This window comes from Lampetra fluviatilis, chromosome 57 (genome assembly GCF_964198595.1).
Source record: "Lampetra fluviatilis chromosome 57, kcLamFluv1.1, whole genome shotgun sequence".
NCBI classification, from domain to species: Eukaryota; Metazoa; Chordata; class Hyperoartia; order Petromyzontiformes; family Petromyzontidae; genus Lampetra; species Lampetra fluviatilis.
In genome coordinates this window covers 7,186,468-7,198,212 of record NC_136331.1, presented here as the reverse complement: position 1 = coordinate 7,198,212, position 11,745 = coordinate 7,186,468, and the positions used below count along the sequence as shown (strand labels likewise).

At 53.0% G+C, this 11,745-nt stretch overlaps 1 long non-coding RNA gene across 1 annotated transcript; it reads right to left on the bottom strand.

Annotated features, from left to right (window-relative positions):
- Window positions 1-105: 105 nt before the first annotated feature.
- On the bottom strand, window positions 106-11,446 carry LOC144950406 (uncharacterized). Its single transcript, XR_013640375.1, has 3 exons — window positions 11,355-11,446; window positions 2,120-2,434; window positions 106-323 (listed from the first exon to the last, which is right to left on the bottom strand). It is a non-coding gene; the product is annotated as an uncharacterized LOC144950406 (long non-coding RNA).
- Between the last annotated feature and the right edge of the window lie 299 nt (window positions 11,447-11,745).

Genomic DNA, 11,745 nt, shown 5'->3' with positions numbered 1-11,745 from the left:
AAAGCTGTGTCCACGTGTCGTAATGTAGCTTAATTTTCGTGCATTACCTCGGTATATGTTGACTTTCGTCTCGTAGAATTTCTGGAGATTGTTCAGCTCACACAGGTAAAGTCCTGCATCTTTCTTTTGGAGTTTTTGAATGAGAAGTGAATTGTTATAATCGATGGAGAGTTTTTTTCCACTGGTGGTGTTGACGGGGTAGAATGGTTGTCCTGGTAGAGCAAAGTGCCATGTAACGCTTTCAGTGCTGTCAGAATTGCCTTGGCAGGGAATCGAGATATTTTCTCCAACTCCAGCCTTTATCTTGCTGTTCGTCTGAACATCTGCAGACATACAAAAGCACATTTCACCAACATTGCTTTAATAATTGTACACGGAGTTTGAAAATTATACACGGAATCAAACTCCATATGCCCCTTTGTCTCAGGCGCCCAAATGTCTGCGAAGCTCAACTCAGACACTTGGTGGGCCGGCAGCCCCTCGATAAGCCCCGCCCACTTTTAAAGAGCCACGCCTACTCACCCACTAGCCCAACCCACACAGTGACGCTTTCTGATATTGGCCACACCCTCTCCGCCACCTCCACCCACTACTCACGCCGTCCCGCCCACACTCCAAATAGCCCCACCCAGTGCTGTGGTGGCAAGATGTTAACTCCCTCGCCTAGTATACAGGAGGTCGTGAATTTGGTCCCGACCCTTGATACCTGCATATTTGGAGTGTGCATGTCTCTCTCCCCGTGGTGGCGTGAAATTTTTTCCGGGTCCTCCGGTTTTTTCTTCCACGTTAAGAATCAGCAGGTGTTTAAAGAATTTGGCTGCTATAAATGTACGCGTGATAAACCACTTTGTTGAGCTATAAATTGTGGCCAGGTCGCATCTGTTAAAAATAGCATAATAGCTCAATGGGCATTACCTGGTAAAATAAAACATAATATTCATAAAATAGTTTAGTTTCGTGACGTGTGCTGCCCAAGTCCACTTACTGTCTGTCCTTAACAGTTTGAACAACCTCGCTAACCTGTGTATGTTCTCTAATCGATGCGTTCCACCTTCTGTCATTAAAAGTAAATCAAAGTGCATACATCTCTCAGTGCTTTTCTGTGCATTCTTCAGCTTTTGATCCATTTGTGTTGTTCAGGACCATGTTTACAACCCAAATGTCACAACAGGTGGTACACACTGAGAGGACATGCACAAGGCGCGGGCAGGAAACTCCCTGCAAGCTATGCTGGTGAAGCCAAATGACATCACAAGCATCGCCCATCACCTCCTGCTAAGCGGCACACGTGTGGACAGAGGTGAGACTTTTTTTTCTCTCCAAACTTTTAGTGTTTTATGATTAGTCGAGTATTCGAACTGATAATCGGTAGAGTAATCGACTCCTTCAACAATCGTATATCTTAGCTTTACTAAGTTGTAATAATAAAGCAGGATAGTTTGATGATACTTCGCTTTGACATCAGCTATGGTTATTGAGTGGGCATTGCCTGCATACATCTCTCATGCATACATCTCTCAGTGCTTTTCTGTGCATTCTTCAGCCTTTGTTCCACTTGTTTTGTTCAGGACCGTGTTTACAACACAGATGTCACAATAGGTGGTACATACTGATTTAAACCTTTGTTCTGGAGTCACAACAGCATTCACAAGTGCATTCCTTTTGGAAATTAAATAGATTAAAAAACATTAAATAAACCAAGGCCCTTCAGTGTAGAGGGTATGCACAAGGCGTTTGGCAGGAAACTCCCGACAAGCTATGCTTGTGATGCCAAATGATATCACAAGCCTCGCCATCACTTCCCGTCCAGCGGCACACGTATGAACACAGGTGAGATATTTTTTCTCTCTCCAAACTTTTACTGTTTTATGATTAGTTGAGAATTCGAAATGATAATCGGTAGAGTAATCGACTCCTTCAGCAATCGTATATCTTAGCATTACTGAGTTGTAATGATTACAGCTTATGTGTATATGAAACCTGCATCAGTTAAATAGATCAATAAAGAAAACTTTAATTATATAAATATATAGAATGTGTTGTGACTTTTGGTCAGTTCTGTGTCTTTTATTTATTCTGTGTTAAGTGGGCGTGTTAAATTGCATAATCCGTAACTTACCTTTGATTAGGAGAATATATATATCAGAATACGTGCCACGAGAATCTTGATTTTGACATGACCATTCACATCTGTGCCATCTCTTTCCTTCCCACTCAGGATTTATAATGGTCAGGGTAGCGTTTTTATTGTGAATGTATTTGGTGTTGCCAATGTTTTTTTCATGAACAATTTCAATGTGTTCATGTCCACCATTAATGTTCATATTCCATCGATCAACGCGAACAGGTCCATGGCAGTCTGTCCGACAGGGCAGCAGGATAGTTTGATGATACTTCGCTTTGGCATCATCTATGAATGTTGTGTCGGCATTGCCTGCAAGGCGTGACAAAACTCAACATCATTCATATGTTGCTAAGAAACACATCCAATGTTACATTAGGATAAATGATAACATATATAAATATGTTTGAAAATATCTGATGAACTTTGTTACCATCTTTATATGTATTTCTGTTAAAATACAGTGGGTGCCGCTGTTGTGAGCTGGTTAGCGCCCGGACTTGCGATCCAAAGGTTGCCAGTTCTATCCCGTGGCATGACAGAACAATGGGTACGTTGCTCACTCCCCCCTGCCTCTGTCCACCCCTAAATCTGAATCAGATTATTTATTAATACTCCAGGAGGATTCCGATGAGCTATGAAGCTCTTTTTCCCAGATGTCCAGTAAGGTCAGAAAGTAACAACAAGCAATACAAACACACGATAGGAGTGCAAAGTTATGGACAGGTAAGCACACGTATTTACTTAAAGCTGTCGCTGTAAGATCGGATTTCAGATATCAGTTGGTAGGGAGCATCGGGAAGCACCTCCACTGATGGATTATCGGACACTATCTGGCTGTCCGATGGCTCAGCCTGCCCCTCGGCACCTTGCGATGAGTGAATGAGAGAGTTGGTGGCGGTGCAAACTTGCGAGCGTCACGGGATAACTTCTCTCAAGATGCGTTCATCGGCACAAAACAAAGTTCCCACCACTGATCATTTTCGCCCGTACTTCACATCTGCCCTTTTTTCAATATACATTTAATACAATAAAATATGTCATTGCTATCCCGATTGCGCTATCGGCGTTGTGTCATGAGAAGTATCCATTCGAATGTCTCGCAAGGGAGTGCCACCTCTTATCGTTAGCGAACGATCCACAGAAAGGGAGTTCACATAGTTACCTCTGAGTGACCTGGTTCACGTATCGATTTAAAGCTTTCGTGACTGCAGGGATTCATCTTCTTGTTTTTTTCGGTAAAGTCACGTAGAAGGGAAGTAATAAAATAATAAAAATAAAACATAATAAAATAATTCTCACGACGTTTCGGCTACAACGCAAGCAGCCGTCTTCAGGTGAAGAATGAGACACTGCCAAGCTAGGAGCTTATATATAAGCTGAGTTGGAGGTGGAAGAAGAGCGCCTTAACAAAAGAATGTGCATATCAAGAGGAATTTAGCATATTCATGGGAAATGCGTAGGAGGTGGGCGGGGGGGGTTTCAAAGTCGTATTATGCCCATGCATTATGCAGGATCAGCAGCACCAAAGTGAGGGGGGTAGCATTAACAAAGGGAGGGCATGTTAATAGTGTAGGGGTGTTACGGAGGAGCTGTATGTGTAGGGGTGTTAGAGAGAGAGCCGTTATGCATGGCAGCTTATGGGAAACAAACACAGTGGGCGGGGCTACGTGAGTGCACGGGGGGGGTGCTCTCAACGACGTCCGCACCAGGCAGCCCGGGGCCCCACCCCTCAGCGGGGGTGGAGTATAAAGGGGGATGTGTCAGAGGGCTCGGGGCAGAATGTTAAAGCTAAACCAGTGAAGACCGAAGACTGCCTAGCTAGAGCCCTGGACTCCCCTGGGACGCCACCCTTGTCAGGGCCGCGCAGGACCGAGCCAGCGGCGTGGTCCCGTGAACCAGAGCCAGGACTCTGGGACTCCGGGTACCGTAGCCCGACTCACCAGTGTCGGGCCAGACAGCCTCCCCTAGCCCAGTATTTGGAGGATTAGGAGGCAGGCTAGGGGTAGCTAGCCGTGTGTTCCCAGCTATCCGGGTGAGGGGGCCGATACCCCCTCCAGTACTGTATGTCCCCAGTGACTGTTGTGAAATAAATACGTGTGCCTCTACTCGGGTGTCCACGCGTCCTCAACGGTACTACATCTGGTGACAGAAGTGAACAACAACGAACATGGACATGCGCCGAACAGCTCGGGCCGGGGTGCAGGAGGCGGAGGACACTGCGGGAAGTGCGGTGCCAGAGACGGCTGATGGAGGCAACGAGCAGCCGGGGCCGAATGCATCCTTACCGGGGCATCGGGAGGAAGGGGAGTCGCCATCCGACGGACTTCGGCTGGCGCACGCGAGGCTGGCGGAGCTGCTGTATGCTGCTGCCGCCACACTCGAGAGCATCACTCGGCTGGGGGCTGCTGGACCGCCGCGGGGCGAGGACGGCCGACGACCGTTGCGCCTTCCCGCCATTTCTACTGACTACAACTTTGAATCTCCCGCCATCGCCGCAGCAGCTGCCGAGGGCGTGGCCAGCCTCAACATGGGGTCCGACATCGGCCTCGCAGGGGCTGCCGCGTCACCACCAACGGACGGAGCGTCACCATCAGCGCGACAGGCGATTCCATCTGTCGTTCGTGCCGACGCTCAGCCGAGTTGCGGGGACAGCAAAGCGCGGGCCTCCACGGCGATCGCTGCGCTACGCCAAAGGCTGCCCCCGCTGAAAGAGTTTGTAGCTGAGGAGGGCGACTGGGGGGGGTTCCAGCGGCGCTTCCTCGCACACCAAGAAATGGCGGGGTGGTCGGACGCCGAAGCCCTCTGCGCGCTGCCGGCGCTCCTCAACGGCGACGCCCTCGCCGCTCTTCCGTCGGCACCGAGGGACAAGCGCTCCACTCTTCAGATGGCGCTGCAGTTGCTGGCTGGGGTCTACGGACCTTCGGCGGAATGCAGACAGCGATTTTACGATCGCCAGCGGGGTGCAAAGGAGTCGCCCCTCGCCTACCGTACGAGCCTTCTGGCGTTGGCAAAGACGGCCTTCCCTCGTATGGATGACCAAGGCGTGGACGCGATGGTCACTGAGAAAATTCGTCTGCTGGCGGACGACCTGGACATCGCCATCGTCGCACAGGAGGACACGGAGATGGGTTCCCTCCAGGTGGCGCGGCTCCTCCACGCTAACCTCCTGTCACAGCGACGGAAGGCCAGCAAGCCAGCGGCCGGGCGTACGGTGGCTGCCGTCACCCCCCCGACGGAGGAGGTCTACGCCGCCGACTTCCGACAGCAGCAGAGGGTGGGAGTACGGGCGGGCCGGGATGGGTCGGGCCGCTCCGACCGTCCGTCATCACCGCCTGCGCTCCCGCGCTGCTATAACTGCGGCATCCAGGGCCACGTCGCCTCGGGGTGCCGCTCTCCTCGACAGCGGGGGACGACGCCTCGCCGGGACGCCGGCCCTCCTCCTCCTTCCAAGCTCCATCAACATGACCCGGCGAGTCGCGGCACCCCACATGTTTGGCCAAAGCACACACCCGTTACACACAAGCACACCGCAACGAACGGGGGGCCAACATTGCGCACCGTCGGGCCAACACGCACCACTATGGGGACCCAAATCGAACCCAGGCAGTGGTCCGTGTTGGCCCACCGCGTTGTGGCGGCGTCGTCGGGGTCGTCGGCCGTAGTAGGGCACATTGATGGGGTCGAAGTGCGTATCCTCGTCGATACAGGAGCGTCAGCGACTATCATTTCGGAACTCATATACAACATTCTCCCCGTCCAGAGTCGTCCTTTGCTACCGGTTAATGTCCCATTCTACGCTGCTAACGGGGGCTCATTGGGTATCATGGGTCAGATTCGCGCACAAATTTCGATCGGTGATATTAAATTGTCCGGCCCCATTTTTATTTCCTCCTCGCTGGCGGTTCCGTGCCTGCTGGGGACGGACTTCTTGGGCAAAATGCCAATTCGGATTTTGATTGATCAAGGTTGCATTGAGCTCCCGTCGGGACGACGGATGGCGTTTTTGCCTTCCCCTACTGCGGCTCGGTCGGCGTTCGCGACGGTACCGGCGTTTGTCGTTCAAACGGTTCGCGTGCCGCCGGGGGCACAAATGTTGGTGCCCCTAAAACTTCGTAGGCCCTTCGCTAAGGGTGTTGGGGACCAGGGTGTCCTGCTGGGGCCATCTAGGGCCGGGGTTAGCGGGCCGCATTTAATTCCCGCCCAGACCATCGTAAGGAGGGACTTGGACCCTTTCATCGCGGTCCTCAATGTGGGGTCGCAGGCCGTGGTAATTCCTCAAGGGACCGTGCTTGCTCACGCAACGCCGGTGCCCTGCGAGGAACCTGTCGCCAATCACGTTGGCACTGCCACTCTGCCGCTTTCACATTCAGACACCGATGAAGGGTGGCTTGAGGCGCTTTGTGCGGGATCGACGGACCTGTCGGATGTAGAGCGTCAAAAACTTAGGACACTCCTGCGCGAATTTGCCGACGTGTTCAGTCAGAACAAATTCGATTTAGGCTGTACCCATTTGCTGCGTCACCATATTGATATGGGTGACAGCGCGCCCATATGCCAAAATCCCTTCCGGCTGAGTCCCGCCGAGAAGGACCATGTCAAATCGGCTGTTGATGACATGTTAGCCGCCGACATCATTTCTCCCTCTACCAGCCCGTGGGGAGCGCCGATCGTTCTGGTTAAGAAACAGGATGGATCGTTGCGGTTTTGCGTCGATTTTCGCCGCCTCAACAAAATTTCCGTTGCTGACGCATACCCGCTTCCCCGTATTGACGAATCGCTGGACGCCTTGGCGGGGGCGCGATTCTTCTCCACATTGGATTTGCTTTCGGGATTCTGGCAGCTTCCTCTGAACGATGAATCTAAGCCTAAAACTGCATTCCGTACACCACATGGTCTCTTCCAATTTAACCGGTTGCCGATGGGATTACACTCGGCGCCGGCGACTTTCCAGCGATTGATGGAATTGGTTTTGGCTGGATTGCAGTGGGATTCGTGTTTAATCTATTTGGATGACGTTATCGTCTTTAGCAGAACATTTGACAAGCATCTCCAGAGGTTGCGGGCCGTTTTCCTCAAAATGCGGGCTGCTAATTTGAAATTTAGACCCCAAAAGTGTCATTTATTGCGCGAATCGGTACGTTATTTGGGGCACATCGTTGGACGCTCGGGTATTGCTACTGATCCCGCCAAAACGCAGTGCGTCAGCTCCTGGCCGACTCCCACCTCGGTGGGAGAGGTCAGGAGCTTCGTTGGTTTCGCGTCATATTACCGACGCTTTGTCGCGGACTTTGCCACCATTGCTAAGCTCCTGCACGCTTTGACGTCAAAGGGGGTCCGCTTCCATTGGGGACAGGAGGAGGAGGCTGCGTTCCGCTCCCTTCGGGACGCTCTGGTTAATGCCCCTCCCCTGGTTTATCCCGATTTTTCAAAACTCTTTGTGCTCGATACCGACGCGAGCAACACAGGTATTGGGGGCGTGCTTTCCCAGGTGGTTGAGGGCGTGGAACGGGTGGTCGCGTACGGTAGTCGAGTGTTGTCTCCAGCGGAGCAACGATATTGTGTCACCCGTCGGGAACTGCTGGCAATTGTCTATTTCATCCAGCAGTACCGGCCATATCTGTACGGGCAGCGTTTCACCGTCCGTACAGACCATGCAGCGCTACAGTACGCCCTGCGAGTCCAACAACCATCGGGACAATTGTCTCGATGGCTGGAGGTTCTCCAGGATTTTGATTTTGAGACCACGTACCGTAAGGGCGTTCGCGACACCAACGCGGACGCTCTGTCGCGCATGCCAACCACCCCCGAATGCGCATGCCTCCTGGGGTCGGGTCGGTGCAGGCATCCTGGTGAAATGCCTGTTCCGGTCTTGGCGGCTGCTGACGACGCAGCGTCAATGACGAATTCCATCGCACAACAGGGATCTGATTCCCTGTTGGGGTTGCCTGCCACGGAATGGGGGCGTTTGCAGATGGAAGATACCTCCCTCCTTGCGTTGCGCCGCCGCGTCGGGGACCGGGGGCGGGGGAGGGGTGATGCCAACGCATGGGAAATGCTCGGTGGGTTGTTAATGCATTGGGATGGGAAATCCCATCGACACCGGCTGGTGGTCCCTTCGGGGTTACGGGGTAGGGTGGTGTGGGCCGCTCACGAGCGCCTCCTCCACCTGGGAACCCAAATGACCCTGGCCTTGCTCCAACTTGATTTTTTTTGGCCGGGCATGACAAGGGATGTCGGGGATCTGTTAGGGTCGTGCCCTAGGTGTGCGCAGCGGAAACCACCAGCGAGGGAGTCGAACCCGCCCCTGCAGTCTATCAGGGTCTCCCGGGTGAACGAACTTGACGCGCTGGATATTCTGGGACCGTTCCCCGCCACCCCCAGGGGAAATAGATATTTGTTAACCAGGGTGGAGTACTTCACGCGCTGGCCTATGGCCTGGCCCCTGGCCAACCAGTCGGCAGCAGCCATCGTGGAGGCCTTTGTCCAGGGATATGTCCTTGACAAAGGTGCTCCCGAGCGGCTGCTGACCGACCAGGGTAAAACATTTTCTGGCAAATTGCTCCAACAGGTCTGTGAGATCCTTGGCACTAAAAAGATTCATACCTCTCCATATCACCCACAAACCGACGGGATGGTTGAGCGGTTGCATCGTACCATCACGTCGATGTTGTCACAGCAGGTTTCGGACTCACAGACAGATTGGGACTTGAAAATTCAGGGGGTCCTGGCAGCGTACAGATTGGCCCCCCATGCTGCGACGGGATTTTCCCCCTTCTTCCTTATGTATGGCCGCGAACCTGACCCACCTGTTCGGGCCCAGCTGTAGATCCCAGCGCCACAGGGAAAAACTCAATTGGCCGAACATGTTAAATTTAACCTGGAAAAATTGACAGAGGCGCGGGATGCTGCCATGCAGAATTCTGACATGCGGCAGAGGGCTAATGAGCGCCTCAGACTGGGTCGCGCGCATGTGCTACAGTGGAAGCCGGGGGACAGGGCATGGCTGCACTGTCCCCAGGTACCACTCGCGACCTCCTCAAAACTGGTGCGGCCGTGGCGGGGCCCCGTCGAGGTGGTTGAGGTCCTGAGACCTCAGTGCGTACGCATTAAATGGGGGAAGCGCCGGTGGTTTGTACACCCCTCCAGGCTCAAACCCTTCGTTGCGGTGCGAGGTCCCACTACACACGCGCGTGGCCAAACATGTGGGGGGGCGACCGACTCAAAGAGTTCGTCTCCGCTGCTCTCGCCTGACGCGTTGCCGGCTGTCCCGCCCCCAGGTGCACCGGGAGTGACGGGCTCACGCCCGACGACCCCCACGGGGGATGCCGAGGGTCTTGCGACGTCAACAACAGACTCACTCGGAGATGGACACTTGCCACCCGACGGCCTGCCGGCCGGGGTTATCCCGTGTGACGGGCCTGCGGCGAGGACGCGCGCAAAAATGCGCAGACTCTTGTGACGCACGGAGTGAAAATGGGAAAAAAAAGGAAAAAAAAAAAAAAAAAAATTTGAAATATTTTTTTTCCTGTGTACGTTCACATGTTATGCTCACTGTGTGCGGCGTCGGTGGTGTGCTCCTGGCACATTGCATTGTACGAATGTTGTGTTCGCTGTGTGTTGTGTGTGTGCTGGGGGTGCGTCGGGTTATTTTCCCTTCCTGTTGTTCTTCTCGTTGCGTTATTGTTGTAAAAATGAGGCACACGCTGGGGGATCGAGGGGTGAATAAACTTTTATTGTCAAGGTTGCAGCCGGGACGGCTGCGAGCTGTACAGGGGGGGGTGATGTAGGGGTGTTACGGAGGAGCTGTATGTGTAGGGGTGTTAGAGAGAGAGCCGTTATGCATGGCAACTTATGGGAAACAAACACAGTGGGCGGGGCTACGTGAGTGCACGGGGGGGGTGCTCTCAACGACGTCCGCACCAGGCAGCCCGGGGCCCCACCCCTCAGCGGGGGTGGAGTATAAAGGGGGATGTGTCAGAGGGCTCGGGGCAGAATGTTTAAGTAAACTCTTGAAGACCGAAGACTGCCTAGCTAGAGCCCTGGACTCCCCTGGGACGCCGCCTTGTCAGGGCCGCGCAGGACCGTGCCAGCGGCGTGGTCCCGTGAACCAGAGCCAGGACTCTGGGACTCCGGGTACCGTAGCCCGACTGACCAGTGTCGGGCCAGACAGCCTCCCCTAGCCCAGTATTTGGAGGATTAGGAGGCAGGCTAGGGGTAGCTAGCCGTGTGTTCCCAGCTATCCGGGTGAGGGGGCCGATACCCCCTCCAGTACTGTATGTCCCCAGTGACTGTTGTGAAATAAATACGTGTGCCTCTACTCGGGTGTCCACGCGTCCTCAACGGTACTACAATAGTATGTAGAAGCAATGAAACATGTGAATGGGAGAACGGTGGCAGGAGACCCGCAGCGGAGCAAATAATGCATTCCCTGTGGAGAACACAAGATACACATTTAATGCCAGTGAGTGGACTGCGGTCTGAAAGTCACCGTAAACGTGAACAACAATCAGTTAAGATCCGAAATGGTTTATTACGTCCTTCCAATGATTGCTGAGCCAGAATCCATCTTCTCGGTTGAAATTGCTTCTACATACTATTAACATTCCCTCCCTTTGTTAATGCTACCCCCCTCACTTTGGTGCTGCTGATCCTGCATAATGCATGGGCATAATATTACTTTGACCCCCCCCCCGCCCACCTCCTACGCATTTGCCATGAATATGCTAAATTTCTCTTGATATGCACATTCTTTTGTTAAGGCGCTCTTCTTCCACCTCCAACTCAGCTTATATATAAGCTCGTAGCTTGGCAGTGTCTCATTCTTCACCCGAAGACGGCTGCTTGCGTTGTAGCCGAAACGTCGTGATAATTATTTTATTATGTTTTATTTTTATTATTTTATTACTTCCCTTCTACGTGACTTTACCGAAAAAACCAAGAAGACTGGTTCACGTAGTTGACCCGTAGTACCTTCCTCCCCACTCCTTGTATTAGTAATTGTCCTCACCTGCCAGTAACACATATTGTTTTTAATTCTCAGCACTGGAATTAATCGAATTAAGTGCAGGCATGGGTGACCGATCTGAGTCCATCAACTCACGTGCAGTAGCGCGGATTTAGAACCCCAGGATCTCTGGGGTGCAGACCAAGCGCTCTGCGAGCTGTTAACCCGTGATCACCTCGGAGCTGTGCGTGAAAAGAAAGTGCCCAGCCAGTGGGAGTTACTCACTCACGACAGCAGCCCACAGAGCGACGAGACAGGCGGCACGCGACCAAGAGCACGACGCGGCCATGCCCAGGGAGACCGCTCTCGACAGCCTCTTCTCCAACCGCTCAGCCCTCACTTCCTCGTGTGCCGTTTTATGCAAAAATTCGGCCCTTCAACTTCCCCATCTTGGCGTTGAGCGGAAAGTTTTTCGCTTGGGTGTTCGTGTTTTGCGGTTCCCTCCTCGACGTGTTTTCCACGTGTGGTCTGAACCTGAAGCCTACGACCGCGAGGTGCTGTGCGCTTGGGCTGCGAGAAAATAGAGCGCTCATTATCTCGTCGATGGGAGCGCAGATCGTCACAAATCCGAGTGTTATATTAACACCCTGACCAATCCAGCAGCCACACCCAGTGA